Below are 16,451 nucleotides of genomic sequence, written 5' to 3'. Positions count from 1 at the left end.
CAACTTTCTAGACCTGGAATGGATATCACTCCATAATATACTTTTTTTTTTACTTTTTTATGATTAAATTAAATAAAAAACATAATTTAAAATATAAATAAATATTTTTAAAATATAGAAAAATAAAACCACCTTTCATTAATTAAAAAAATAAAAATTTAAAAGCTAAATTACTAAAAAAACATAAAACATTACATTACTTAAAAAACATAAAAATTTTAAAATTATCTATTTTTTATTGAATGTGTGTGTTTGTTTTGAAAAAAATATGTCTGTTTTGCTTTGAAAAATATGTGTAAAATGAATGTATATAAAGGGAGAAATTAAATTAATAATGAATAGATTATTTTTTATTAAATGCTTTCAAACGGTACCAGCGTTCAAAATTTAAGCTCAACCAATCAAAGCACACGTCTTCATCCATCCTACCACTCGTGTCACACCCAACCCACCCACCCACCCTGTAGGTTGTGTTCACGCGTCTCCAGGGTGCCAAATCAGCAACTTACATGTGGAAATCTCATCCACTCCGAATGACCTTAAGGAAAACTAACGAGGCACTAGAATTATTACATCGTATAATCAAAGTTAATAGGTGAAAAACATCGATCAAAAGAATTAATCGAATTAAAGCCATCCTTATGAGAAAATAAGAGTCCACACCAACCTCTTCTTCTTTTTGTCCAAATTTATGGAATACATATCAGTAACCAAACTCACTTTATCCAAAGGAGGAGAACATAATAACTTTGATCGGTTAACAAATCATCTCCAAACTTCACTCACATAAGGACAACCAAAGAAAAAAAAAGGTTTGTAATACCTGGTTCCTGGTGCGTATTTTTAAATTAAGTATTTTGCATTTTAGCCTAGGACTCGGCGAGTTGGTGGCCCAACTGGTCGAGTAGAAACGGTTTGGACATGGGAGTTAAGTGGATGACTCAACGAGTCAGAGACCGGACTCGACGAGTCCGTGCTGTCTGGACAAAAACCCTAATATGATGGTTTGCACCCTATATAAACGCCTTAACTCAGCCTCCCTTGTCCCTAACACTCTCATAGAGCTGCATATTGAAAGCCTAGTCGTTTGTGTGTGTGTGTGTGTTAAGGCCATTTTGGTGCTTTTGTTGACTTGTGAAGCTTGGAAGGAAGAAGAGGAGCTTGAGTATTCGACTTGGGGCTTGTGGATCCAGAAAATCTCATCCCATCTTCAGCTTAATCAAGGTAAAATGCTACTGCTTTGGTTTTCCATTTGGTTGTTCATCTTCAGATTGTAGATCTTGGGTGCATTTAGGGCTTTCAAGCCATTTTCGGACTCAAGGGGTGTTATGTGGACTCTAGACTTCATATCTGGGCCTTAAGAGGGGTTTCATGGCATAAAGGTGCTAACTTTAGGGCCATGAGAGCCCCATGCACATTGTAGGACACCTTATATGCATTTTTGAGCTAAAAAACCCATGAATGTGCATAAAGTTTGGAACTTTACGTATAAAATGGACATTAGGAGGCAAGATCTATGGTTTTGGTGTGTTAGACCTCATTTAAATTGACTGTATGGAATTGGTCAAGGTTGGACTCGGCGAGTTGCTCTTGGCACTCGACGAGTCGGTGACCATTGTGCAACAAACCCTTTCTATGAATGGGTAAGTGTTAGGAAGGAAGTCCCTTGTGGGTTTAGACGCAAAAAAAGGACATGGAAGTCATGGGACTCGGCGAGTGATATGAGCAGACTCGGCGAGTCCATAGCAATCTCCCAATCTTTGAAGATGGACTCGACGAGTTGTTCATACAACTAGGTGAGTCATAGACTGGACAAGTTTTTAATTTAGAGATGAACTCGACAAGTTCAAGAAGAAACTCGGTGAGTCGGATGAAGACGGTCCCGACGTTATGATTGAAGGAGAACCCGACGAGTTTTTGCTAGACTCGACGAGTGGAGCCGGGGTTTTGTGTGGGATTAGAGAAGCATGGACTCGACGAGTTGGTAGGCCAACTCGGTGAGTCAGGTCAACTGAATGTTAACTATGACCAATGTTGACTTTGACAGAACGTGGGCTAACCCTGTTTAGGGTTGTATGTGATATGTATTGACTTGAAGATTGTCGTGTAGGGATCAAGGAGTCGTTAGGAGTCGACTTGTGCGCCGAGGATAGTTCAGACACTGCATGATATCGAGGTGAGTTACCTTCTAGTAGGGGTGGGTCTAAGGCCACAATGTCAACCCACTAAAAAGGGGTATGTAAAAGATAATGGTCTTTGTGATAATTATCTTGGTCTGGTTATGTGTTGTCTATGAGGTTTATTTGGATAGTATGTTATGTGTATGATGGGGATTAGTTTCCCTGAGAGTGGTCCCTAGGACCCAAGGGTAGGTCAGTAGCCGGATATGTCTGACTGTATGCTTATATGTGCTAAGTACATGCTAGTGGTAGGGGTGAAATAGTCCCCAGTTACCGGTTGAAAGATATCGATGTTGATTACAGGTTGAAAGATACCGATGATGGTTACTGGTTGAAAGATACCGATGAAGGTTACCAGTTGAAAGATACCGACGATATTGTATGGTATGTGGTATGATGGGGGAACTCACTAAGCTTTGTGCTTACAGTTTTGGTTTTGGTTTCAGGTATCTCTTCGTCGAAGGGGAAAGAGTCAGTGGTGTAGCAGTGCATCACACATACACATGTTTCCGCAAGAAGTTTTTGGGACTGTACTCTGATTTTTAATACTTATGATGTTATGGTTTGAAATACAACATTATGATTTTATAATGAAATGTTTTATTGACAAGGTTTTGGTAAAATGTTTATTAAACGCGTTAATTCAAAAATGAAATTTTTGGCCTCGAAATTTGGGTCGTTACATGGTTAGTGTCTTCCTGTGAATTAACGCAAAAAGGGCGTAAGATCAAGGACAAAACAACTCCTCTAATTTTAAGATTGTGGATAGACGGAATTCTATTTAAAAACAAACGACACACGAAGCAAGTAGCTTTTAATGGAGCCCATTTCTCCCCAATGAAAATTCATGTCATCCTCATCACTTAGGGCATCTCCAACCCACCCCCAAACTACATTTCTTCCCCCATTCTTCTCCAACCCTACCCCATTCTCACCTCCATTTTTGGAGATATGAATAGCATCCCCCCATATGGGGGGATGCTATTCATATCTCCAAAAATGGAGGTGAAGTTTGGTTGCCAATTTTAGCCCCTCTCATTTTTATTTTATACATTTCTAGTTTATTTTATCTACTAATTATAATTTAAATGCAATATTTAATATTTATAATCTCATGTTATATACTAATTTATATTAATTAATCATAAATATAGAGTTTAATTAGTAGACAGGTGTATTTGACAATATATATATATATAAGTTATAAAAATGGAATATTCTGTGAATATACTTTTTAGGGTAAAAAATAGGGTAGAAAATGGAGTACGGTTGGAGATGAAACACTATTTACTCCATTTATGGGGGGGGGGGGGGGGGGAATGGAGATAGGTTGGAGATGGTCTTATCAAATCCGTCTTAGCAATCAAACTTCTCATATTCTGGACATAAAAACCTTCAACATCTTTACCTTCCGACACCCATTTGTCTAGGTAGTCTGTCAAGGTGATAGTAACTAACTTGTTCTTCAGATCTATAAGCGAACTAGCCTCCCTTCCATGTATAAGACCTCTCGACCACATCCCGTGGAAGCAATCGATACCCCTGTTGTTCACTCTATCAGAAACCATACATTTTTTGTTAACCTTCAACCTATATAGTGACGGGTAAGTGTCTTTCAACACTAGATTTTGTCACCATTTGTCATTCCAAAAATAAGTGTTATTTCCTGCCCCAAGCCTCCTCATAAGGAGCTCATTTAATTCAATACCCCACTGCTCTAAATACACATTTATAATAGCGATGGCAATCCAGACACGTGACATCCCCACTTTCACGGCCAGAAAAGACCGATTCATTTATGCTTATTTAAAAATCGAAGTATCCTTTTTGAGGAATAACATTGCGAAATTTGTTCCCTAGAAAACACGATAATTATATTATCAAAGCATTTCCGAAAAAATGTATTTTATTTATATTAAAATATTGGGATGTCATCGTCAATACAAAAACATAAGCATAACGAAATATTACAAGCCTTACATTAATTAAAATAGTGGCCTAATAATCCTTGAATCTCTCAGCATAATGTATATTTAATATCACTACTTGTGATACAATAAACTGAGTGGATCATGTTGGGAAACTTGGTGAGTACATAGGGTTTTCAACCCACAATAATATAATTATTATGTTTAATATCAAACAATTAACCAAATTTCTCATCCCCATTATCTTCTTTATTCTTAAGGATTTACCTTAAGGGTCATCTATGCTGACAGTACTAGTTCAAGGATTCCTCCATGATACTTGTCAGTAGGTACTCTCCTATATTCATTCCTGAGGATTTGTCCTTAGGAATAGGCACGAAGTCCATCGATTCCAGGGTTTATCTAATAGACACCAAGTCCATAATTTTCGATGTTATCTATTAGGCACTAAGTCTATAACTGCCAATGTTCATCTATAAGACACCAAGTCCATAGCTGCCAATGTTCATTTATAGGGCACTAAACCCATAGTTGCTAATGTTATTTATTAGGCACTAAGTTTATAGCTGCCAATGTTTATCTAATAAGCACTAAGTTCATAGTTGTCAGGGTTTATCTCCTTTACTAACAGTATTATTTTAAGGAGACCACCCACAATACATGTCAATGGGTTTTTAGAGTACTTTTGGTGAACACTTAGTTCAAAAACACCTACAGGTTGCGATCATGTTAGCGTTTCATTGGACTGTCTAAAATAGTTTGTGGTTGTCATCTATACTCTACTATATGACGTCATCTTTTAAAGTCAATGCCTCTCATCATCTATTTCATATTTCATCTCTTATCATCTGTATCATCTTTCAGACACACCCCCAAACCGGAACGGCAGAAACATTCGGGGGCGGAGGACGTCATGCTCAGCATCACAACACATGCATCATAGTAATCAAAGTAACAAACAACCATTTCATTAATATTAAAGTGTTTACATTATATTTTATTCATAAAATATTGACTCCAAGAGTAAATAACAAAACAAAGACATGAAGCTACTATGTTCCATCTTCTGAATCCCCGAGCGTGTACTTTTCTACTAGTTTCCTGAGAATACAAGTTATTTTGAAAGAGTAGATGAAACATTTAAGTTGATGATTTCATAAGTATTTATGTTATAAAAAGTATACTCCAAGTTCTTTAGAAAATTTCGCTTGATCCTCCAGAAAATCCTATATTTTCTGATATAATAACATGATAAGTAAAAATGACTCTACAATTTCTTCTATGAGTACTTAATGAATACAAGTTATATACAATCCAGATCAAACAGACAATCGATTGTGTAAATCAGCCATAAGTCCACAACCAAAAAAGGAACATGAGATGAGGCGGAAGTCACACATCTCATTGTTTGTTAGATCCTCATTGTATATAACCATGGCGTATTCACTAGGTGCTTACGGAGTTAACTGTAATAGCTCTTTTATATTTGATGAAAACATTCCTTAAGAAAATCATATATTTTCTTTAGTAAAAAGGTGACCACAATAGTTTTTTTTTATAATCACTTAGTTTATACTGGCTATATATAATCTAATATTGAACGGATAGTTAAATGTGTGAATCTGCCCTAAGCCCACAACCAAACAAGGAACAGAAAGTAAGGCGGAAGTCACACATTCCACTACATATCGGATATTAATTATATATAACCCTGATGTATAAACCAAGTAATTATAGAATTACCCATTTATGGTCCTTTATGTTATACTAGCTTAATAATACATATTAAATCTTTATAAGATAAGTTTCTAATTTCACTAACTCTATTGTGAAACATTGATTCGGTAATAAATGTTATTGTTTTCAGAAAGTTCTATCAAAAACTATTTATCTTAAAAGAATGATGTTTACCATAGAAAATCTTATATTTTCTATAAAACCTATTGGTTGTCTATGGTGTTCCAAGATTGAAAAGCATAAGTACACTCAATATACTTACGTTAATGATATCTAGTTCTGTTGATATGTTAAACTGAATAAAGACTTGTTTACCCTGAAAATCTGATATGACGATACTACCCTCCTATGATCACTTAATACATACGAGTTGTATATAACCAGACCGAACAGACAGTTGATCGGGTGAATCTACCCCAATCCCACAACCAAACAAGACACGGGAAGTGAGGCGGAAGTTGCACATTGCACTGTCTATCAGATTTCAGCTTTATCTAACCCTATGGTATATACTGAGTAATCACATAGTTATTATCCCTTGAGATTGTTCATGAAAAGTATATTACTATGTAAATATATCGTTGTTATCTATTGTGATTTTTACGACCATACTAATTTGACTAGTATAAAACACGATGTACTGTAGACGTCGAAAAAAATATGACATTTGTCGCCCGCAGACCTGCCGGTCTGGCTGTAGCTAACAGCGAGGTACGGGATTGTCAATCCCGTATAGATCTATACACAAACTCACGCTCTCCCTCTAGGAGACTCTGGTCATAAGGGTAGACTTCCATTTGTACTTAAGTAAGTACCGAAGACGTGCCTCACAAGGTTGATTAACGACTTTACAAGAAATAATGTGGAAAACCCTTTTTATAATTAACAAATAAGTTTATAAAAAGATCATTTTGTTCATTAAACTAAACGTATTGAAGTTTATAAGTTCATTTACATGATCTATTTTTCATGTTCTAACTACAGTTTAGTGGTACAAAGTCATAATAACCAATTTATATTTTAAAACACAACATTTCTTGTGTTATACTTGTACTCTCCCCCTAAAACATTTAAAAAGTTGGAAAAAGACATGGGGGTATGAACTCACCTTATGTGGGTGATTCAATTAAAGATTCGATATTGGATGATGGGTTCCACGAACGAAGTCCCGATACACAAGTGAATCCTGTTTAGCATATTATTACACATATATGTATATGGTTAGTGAATATAACTAAAAAGGTGCTTAGGAAACAACTAAGGATGCAATAATAACTCACAAAAAGAGTGCTAGAAGCAAATTAGGAGGCTAAAATGGTGTTCACGGCCCTAAGGAATGATCACGGTCCAAGAACACATAAGTGTTCACGGCCCATGTTGAGTGTTTCACGACCCAAGAACACAAAGAACACTTGAAGATCTTGTGGATTGGTGTGTGTTTTAAGGCCTTTTTGGTATATCAAAGAGATGTAAATTGAAAGGAGTGTTAAAGGGATGAAAAGGATGTTTTTGAATATGATACTCGAGAGAGAATGGGATGAATCACGGCCAGAAGTAGAATAATGAATTAAAAATGAAGTAAACTTATATATATATATATATATATATATATATATATATATATATATATATATATATATATATATATATAGGGTCTAGTTCATGGTCCGAGGGTTCACGATCCAAAGGTTCACGACTCAGATTTCACAGCTTGGTGCTCACGGCTTCGGAGGCTTATGGCTACGAGGATTTTGGATTCCTAAGGCTTTTCCTTTCCAAACTATAACACACTTAGTTACAAGGCATCAAAACTTATAAACTAATAATCCATCTAATTTAAGATCATGGAAGGAATAAGTTTGACCATGTGACATCCCTAATCTCACGGCTAGAAAAGACCAATTTGTTTATGCTTTGTTTTTAAAAAATCAGAGTAATCTTTCAAAGAAAACGGTTGCGGAATTTATTCCCAAAACAAAATATGATAAGAATTTATCAAAGAATTTCTTAAAGAAATGTATTTTCATTATATAACAAAATCTCGGGATGTCATGTTCCGATACAGAGACATAAGCATAAACAAAACATACATTTATTTATACTAGTGATTTACATCTCCTTTAATCTCTCAGTGAAATATGTCTTCGTATTGATACATGTGATACAAAGAAACTGAGTGGGTCAGGCTTGAGAGCCTGGTGAGAATATAGGGTTTTCAACCCACAATGTTATATATATATATATATATATATACACACACACACACACACATATAGAACTCACAAACTTATATAATTTCACCATATAAAAACAACTCTTATCCTACCCCATCGATCCCTACAACGACACGATCTAACCCTTGTATCTAAAATTTCCCTCTTTACCGGATCCCTACTCACTGATCTAAAACTAATCTTTTCACCTGATCCATATTCTCGGATCTAAAACTAACCTCTTGGTCTGATCCATACTCCCGGATCTAAAACTGTGCCCAATCTATACTCCCGGACTAGGGACAATTTACTATACCTAAATCCTGATCTGATCCATACTCCCGGATCTAATAACAAGTTTATCTTGTTTATTGACAGTATCATTCTCGAGATCCCTCTCGCAATACATGTCAATGGGTTTTTAGAGTACACCGGTGAACACATCGTTCACAAACATCTACAAGTTGCGAGCCTGCTAGTGTTCCACTGACTGTCTAGAATAGTCTGTGGTTGTCATCCCTACTCTGCTGAATGACAGGGGCCATCGTTTGGGTAAAGGTTTCACTCATTTTCCACTTGTCACCCTCATCTCAGGATCTATATCACCTCCTATCTCATTATCCAACTCATCCTTTTATCACACACCAACTATCTCATCTACCCATGTTCTACCCTTCATTTTTGTAGATATAAAATACATATACAATTTAACTCATTTAAAAACTATATAAAACATCCATTCCACACTCATCTCAAACAAAAAACAATATATAAACACATAGCACGTATTTCATAACAAATACTTCATATTTATGTGTTAGAAGAAAGCGACTACACACTCACACAAAACATATACTTAATACATCCAAACAATACTTGTATTAAAATCATGTTATGAAAGGGACTATACACTCACATGATTAGAAGATGACCGGGCAACACTACGGCTTGTAGAAGTAGTATTCTAAGGTGAAACTGTGATCTCTTCACACACCGGGCCTCTCGCGGGCAGAGCTTCGGCTTGTAAACTCTTTTCTTCTCGGGATATTTTGAACTTCGGGACTTGCTTCGTGTCTTGGGATGATACCGGGGATTCGGGGGGTTAAAATAGGGCTTAGAGAGAGTATCGGGAGTGAGAGAGTGATAAAGTAACAACCTAAATCGACTGCCCTTCGATTTCTATTTATAGTGCTGATTTTATGGATTCACGTCGTGAATCTCAAATATTCACATCTTGAGTTCAGTCGTTACTGCATGCATCATCGCAAGTTGCGTCTGTCAGGCTCTAGAAGTCATAAATACTAAGTTCACGTCGTGAACACTGTATTCATGTTGTGAACTCTAACAGTTTTGGGGTTTATCGCCCCGAACTTGAGAAATTCATAACTTTCGCATACGAACTCCGTTTTCAACGTTATTTATATCGACACGTAGATAAAAAGAAGATTTACAACTCTCATTTAGACTTCGTCGGCTAATTTTGACTTTATTTTTATTATATTATTTATATATTATTTTTAGTAGGTCGGGACAGGAAAACTCCGTTATAAACTCGTAACTTCTTCATCTGTCGTCCGTTTTTGTCTATCTTTTCACCGTTGAACTACAATCGACAAGATCTTCAATTCTCATTTAGATTGTTTCGGCTAAATATCGCTCGATCTCATATTCGAACTTCGGGTTGTACACTTTTAAGCCGAAACTTCGAAAAATCATAACTTCCTCATACGAAGTCAGATTTGGGCGCTCTTTTCATGCACGCTCTCGGTTTAATGTATTATACGACTTTTATTTAGATTGCTAAATCCAAATATCGCTTTATCCTAAATTCACTATTTACGTTGCGTTGTGTCGTGCCGGTTCTGTTGCGAAACTTTAACAGGTCATAACTTCTTCGTTATAACTCGGATTTTAGCGTTCTTTATATGTACGGAATCCTTGTAACATATACTACAACTTATTTAATATTACTCCTTCTAAATAATCTTCCATATAAAATTCATTTTTGATGCTTATCGTCTCTAAATTGACTAGCCCTGATCTACGAGCGTTACAGACCAACATTGACTTTATAAGAATAAAATTTTTGGGTTGTGACACATCTCTTATCATCTATATCATCTTTCATATATCCATATTTACCCAATATATTTATAGGTATAAAAATACATATACAATTCAATCAAGTAAAAGATGTATAAATTGTTGATCTAGCATAAGTATCAGGAACGCATATAATAAACACATATAGCATGTATTAAAATTAAATATTTCATATCTATGTGTAAGATGAAAGTAACTATGCACTCACTTGTTAAAGTAACGATTCAAAATTCGGACAACGCTTCGCTTCTAGCAGCTGTCTTTTCCTTTAACGAAACCTAGAATCATTATCACTAAGTTTTAGTCTAATATTTATTGCGACTAATTATTAGTATATATTTATCATTAATTCAAAGTCTACTTCAAGATATATTAAGCAAGGAACAACCAGATAGGATCATATCGGAGGTAGGGTCCATTTGGTATACAAAGTATACTGTCTGGGAATCCCACTTTAAACACATAACTAAATCCATCCTAGACATCATCCTCGTAAGTAGATCAATCAGTATAACGACTTGGAATCACTAATAAATCTTGTTTATAGGTTCAATGAACTTAAACATAAGTTATATTTAAAGTATGGTAAGCATAACTTAACTTATAGGTGTTTTAACGAGAAACCGGACTCTGCACGGGAAGAACTTCCAAGCCAAAAACTCAACTTCTTGGGGATTTCTGACGCTCTGGAGCTTTGCTACTAACACCTAGGAAGTGCTAGAGAAAAAGGTTTAGGGACCTTGGGGGTTTGGGAGAGAATGGAGTTGAAAGGTGTGAAGAAATGAGTGAAATCTGACTATATTTATAGGTTGTCCAAGGGCTCCTCATGTTGTGAGACATGTATCTCACATCGTGAGCATGCATAGGCACCAAGGCTTCGTCTGGTGCTGACACGTGGCGCAGGACGCAAGTAAAACAACAAATCTTAAAAAATTCATAACTTTCGCATGCGAGCTTCGATTTTTACGTTCTTTATATACATACTTAGATATTTCCAAGTACTACAACTTTCCTATTGACCCCATTGACTAATTCTCGACCTATTTAAAATTTAACCGTCTAAGAAGATTACACTAAGAAGATTACATTGTTAACGACCATGTAAAATTCATAACTTCTACATACGGACTCCATTTTCGACTGTCTTTTTTATCGTTGAACTCCTATTAATGAGATATTAAATTATCATTTAGATGGTTTTAGCTAAAAGATGACCGATCTAAAATTTGATTTATGATTTGTATATTGCTACGCTGAAACTTCGAAAAATCATAGTTTCCTCTTATGAAGTCAGATTTGGACGTTCTCTATATGCACGCTCTCGGTTTAACGAATACTATGACTTTATTTTATATTACTAAGGCTAAAAAGTATTTTATCAAAAAATTACTTTTTACGATACGCGGAGCCGTGCCGGTTTAATCGCGAAACTTCAATGGATCATTACTTCTTCGTTATAAGTCAAATTTCAACGTTCTTTATATGTACGAAATCCTTGTGACATATACTATAACTTTGTGTAATATTATTTATCCTAAATATTTTTATCAAAAAGTCATTTTTTAGGTTTATTATCTCTAAATTGACTAGCTCGAATATGCAGGCGTTACAAGACAACTGAAAGTCCAGCTTTGGCCAAGGGCTTACCATCCACGCCCAATATATTATGCCAAGCCTTAATACTTTTAGACCAAAGGGCATTACTCTCTAACTTAATTTCCACAACTGTTTGACTAGAAAATCCATATTTAAAGAACGAAGACACCTAACGTCAAGACCGCCTTTATTTTTTCGTTTTACCAAAGTGTTCCATGCCACCCAATTTATCTGTTGGATAAGGTGTCTAAGTCCATAACTTATTTGGTACGTACTTGACCCGACCCGGCATGGTCCATTTGGGTTGCATTTCATCCAAACTATTTATGGATAATTTTATGAGAGTTATACACATATGTTTATTAATATATTGTAAGTTATAATATATTAATATGAAGTCATGTTATTTAATTAGTCCTAGTCTTAAATTAATTATGAATTAATTTAGAGATTAAAAGGAAGACTAATTAGATTGTGGGCTATTGGTTTTATATGGTGCGGGCTAACACTCATTTGTTAATGGGCTAGGCTTGTATGGAAGTCCATGGATGATCCTTGGAGCTTTTAACCCATGGATCCTTGGAAAAGGAAAGGTCATGGGTTATTAGGGTTTCACCCTAATCATGTACACTATATAAGCATGCTTATGCTGCATGAAATAGCGACTAGTGTCACTAGTGTGTGTGTATGTGTGTGGTCGATTTTATAAGTGTGTATACACTCTCTCAAAGTTTTCCAAGAGTTTGTGGTGATTTGTGATTCCATTTGAGGCATTCACACTATTGGTGCTTGGCCCTCAAACTCCTTAGGAATCAAACTCATCATCAAAAGGTATGTAATCTCATCTAATTCTTTTATGTTTAAAAGTACCCCATGCCATGTTAGATAGGTTATGAACCTTGGAAAATTTATTATCTTGCATGTATTTAGACAAACATAGATCCAAGGTTTATTAGGGTTGCATGCACACTTAGGAAGTGTTGGATTGCTCAAAACCCAACAGTGGTATCAGAGCCTAGGCTTGCTTATTTGATACTTGATGCAAAATAGTGAAAAAAGTTGAAATTTTTGCTGTCTGCATGATGGACTCGCCGAGTCCATGGGGGGACTCGCCGAATCCAAGGCAAAATTCATCCTACTCGTCGAGTAGGTTCGTGCACTCGGCGAGTAGAAGGTTCAGAATGCAGATTTTCGACTTTTGCTGCTACAAATGGACTAGAAACTTTACCCTAAACTGTTTTGATGTTTTAAAACTTATTTTAGTTGGTGTGATGGTTGTTCTAATCCATTTACAATAGCATATATCAAAATTTCATGCTTTGTATGTGTTCATATAATTCTTGAAACTTTGATAATCATGTTCATGTTCTTATGAATTTAGAAGATGATAGGAATTATTTGCTGAATTGTTTAGGATTAATTCTTGATCATTTATGTGTTTTAATGGAGTCCATAATTTGTCCTCAAGTTATGGATATCCAAAGGTCACTTTTCTTTAACACACATTAAAAACACATAAGTTACATAAAATGAAGAGTCTTCATTTTATGAACCTTTAATTCATAAGTTATGAAATGAAAAGTTTTGAAGAGTTACAAAATTTGCCCTCAAGTTTTGGAATTTGGAAAAGTTTCACACACTTTAATATACTTTAATTCCAACACTTAGAATTTTAAAAGTTAAAATTCAACACTTATACTATTTATAACATTAATGGTTAATTATTATATATATATATATATATATATATATATATATATATATATATGTATGTATAAGAACAAGTCGTTTTACCGTTAGTAGGCCTCATTCACGAAGCCGGTCTATAAGGTGGGTATAAGGTGGAGGGTCGTTAGCCGAACGGGTAGGACAATGACTTTAAATTGTCATTAAAAGTATAATGATTATTATAAAGTAACTAAATATTTTTATTTAATTCCCAATCTTAGTTACTTTAGGAAAAATTTGAATTTGGTGCTAGCCCATGGAATTCACAATTTGTACCTTACCAAGTCATTGGTGGAGCGTGTGTGGTTAACCGGCACACTAACTTGGACTAGTAAGGACCACGAAGGGTGACTTAATGTTTGTCATAGATCAATGGAGCGTGTGTGGTTAACCGGCACATTGATTAAGTGATAATATTAAGGGTACCAAGTGAATTGGTATGGTTATTCACACCTTGTTTTGTGATCCTCGGTATCCCAGTCACAAAATTTGAGAGGGCACACTCGAGATTTAAACATGCCATTGAAAAGTTCAATGAATCTCAAAAGATCTAGGAATTTCAAATCCAATTAAAACCTAATAAATTATTTCATTTTTCATGGTGGAAATTGGTGAATCGTCATTCGCCTACCTTCAAATATTTTATAGTTTGGATTACGACATCCCTCTTCCAAATTATAAAATATTGTGTTGGGTCCTAGCCTTAATATTTCATATTGGGTGTTATATTAAGGACTTCGAATCAACTAACTTGATTTTCTCCCATTATAGATGTCTGGTTCAGACAACTATGATCTTCCCAAATCTCTTGAAGATGGTGTCCCTCAACATCATGCTTCACTTCCTCCACCTCCTCTAATTATTCTCCCTCACCCACAAGTTCTTGAAAAGTTTAAAGTCACTCAATCCCTATTGGCAATCATAGTCTATGTGTGCTCACATCTTGGAGATAAAGTCTTGTATTGACAAGCTAGGAGAGTTGGGTGTCAAAGTCTCGTGAAAGTTGGATGTTCAATCACTTTCTTAGTAACATAGTGAGTCCCTTTGGGACTACTATGAGACAGACTATGACACGAGCCTTAATGATCTTATCTATTTGCTCAGTGTTGCAGATTCAGCAATGATTTGGAATGCTAGTAAAGCAAATTTTATTAGAAGATCAACTTCCCAAAGCTTAAATAGACATTGGCATTGGTAGCATTGAATATCTAGAAAAGCATTTCTCTTCCCAATGGAAAGGGATCGGCCATAGTCAGCTCGGTTGACCAAATGGTAAAGAGAAAGGCTAAGTCTGAGATAGTCTCATGTGCCATTACCAAAGGGTCTATATGTTTTATTGCCAAAAGGAGGGACACTGATTGCGAAGCTGCCCTATTCACCTGAAAGGTCATAAGGTTGATCAAGTCAAGAGGTTTGACTCTACTTCGGGTAAAGTCCACTATCTAACTCTATTAAGTTCCTATTTGGAGATTATTATTACATAATGTGAATGGGTCACATGCTGATGTTTTAAGAATCAAAGAAAAGATAGGAAGCTTAAAGTAAGTATATGTTGATTCTGATTGCGAAGGTGGGTTTCGATCGCATGGTTTGGTAATCAGAATTTTGAGCTGTTGATTAAGAGTTATAATATATTGCTTATGAATATATAACAACAAGGTTTTCATGTGGATTGTAAGGATAAGTTTTTCCGCAAAGTTTTTAAAAAAAAAAAAAAAAAAAAGGGTTTTAATTTTATTTTAAAAATATCCTTACAATAGCATCTGTGGAAAATTGTTGCTTATATGTTTCCAGTAGTAGCAATATTGGAAAGTGGATTTGATTCTTTCATTTGTGGTAGTGTCTGAATTTACCAAATGAAGAAAGTTTTTCATCACCCAAGTTTCAATTGGACAGAAACTTGGAATCATACAATTTGTATTGTATGCTGAATGAGAATTTTCATCTTTGAAAATTAAGACTAATTCTTTGATCACATGTATATGTGAGTCAATTGAAGGACTAAGGAATTAAGTACACTGGGTGTGTGCTGGTCAAGGTCCACCACAAAGATTGATTTGTCATGATTTACTAAAGATTAGTAAATATGATTATACTTATAAGGTTTAGTATAATTCTATAACATTGGAAAGGTTACAATGTATGACAAAACAAATGAGAAGAATCAAATTAGGCAGAAAGATAAAAGTTTCTCAAATCTGAAAGGATGAGAGAGTACTTTAGTATCATATTTCATGATCATCTTAATGATTATGAAACCATATCACAAATTCATACTCTAAGGACGTCTTAGTGCATTGTTATGGCTAAGAAGAGAGGTCATGAACTGTTGGATTGGTTAAAATCAAGAAGATGAGTCATACTTCGTTCCAAAGCAATTCTTATTGTAACCTTGAGTGACATAAAGGAAGATTTATTAACACTAGTCAAATGTAAGAGTAAAATGTTTTCTACTCTTGTACATTTGAGATTGGTAAGTTGTGATGTCTTGGATGAGACAAAGACCAACTAAGACCAATTGTATGAAGTGTTAGTCTTGATAAGAATCCGCACTATCCCTTGAATATTTGTTTTGTCAAGGAATGGTTCTTGACTGGGGAAACTTATATGTCAAGGGGACAGTAGGAGCCTTAAAGATCCTGAAAGAGTTTCAAGATTTAATCAAGAGTAAAACCAATATTTTATCACTAGCACACGACTTAAGGTTTGTAACCTATCGTGTTGACATAATTATTATTTTTGTACCTACTTAAAATAAGTTGAATTCGCATGTGAGTTATCAGAGTTCAACTTGGAAGCATTGGTGGGCCTTGTGCTACCAACGTGACAAGAAACTAAGATTGAACAAGTTTAATCCGTGTAAGGCTGAATTTGTCACTAACCTTATCTTGTGATTATGGTTTTGACAAATTCACATGGATAGGAACTCATACACTATAAAATCTAAGTGTCATAAGGTTTCTCTC

The sequence above is a fragment of the Lactuca saligna genome, chromosome 4 (assembly GCF_052625555.1).
Source record: "Lactuca saligna cultivar CGN05327 chromosome 4, ASM5262555v1, whole genome shotgun sequence".
Taxonomy (NCBI): Eukaryota; Viridiplantae; Streptophyta; class Magnoliopsida; order Asterales; family Asteraceae; genus Lactuca; species Lactuca saligna.
Note: the sequence above shows the minus strand (reverse complement) of the source record.